We start from the raw sequence: 390 nt of genomic DNA, 5'->3' as shown, positions 1-390 counted from the left end.
TGGGAAGAGGAAAAATATTCCAAAACTTTCTGAAAATACAATATGAGAATTAACTGCACAATTACTAGAAATGTGTGGCTTGGATATTATATAATTTGCATAAATACAACATTTGTGGAAAAAGATTGTTTTTCAAGATGTTTCCAACTGCCCCATGCATATATGGTGTGTGTATGTGTGTGTGTGTGTGTGTGTGTGTGTGTGTGTGTGTGTGTGTTTACAAGCAATTATATATATATATATATATATATATATATATATATATATATATATATATATATATATATATATATATAGTTCACTTTCTTTTTAAAAATATCCATTAAGTGCATCAGCAAATTATATATTTAATTTCTATTTGCCAGGATTTTTCATATTAAGTATAGCTAT

Source organism: Megalobrama amblycephala, linkage group LG22 (genome assembly GCF_018812025.1).
Source record: "Megalobrama amblycephala isolate DHTTF-2021 linkage group LG22, ASM1881202v1, whole genome shotgun sequence".
Lineage (NCBI taxonomy): Eukaryota > Metazoa > Chordata > Actinopteri > Cypriniformes > Xenocyprididae > Megalobrama > Megalobrama amblycephala.
This window is presented reverse-complemented; position numbering follows the sequence as displayed.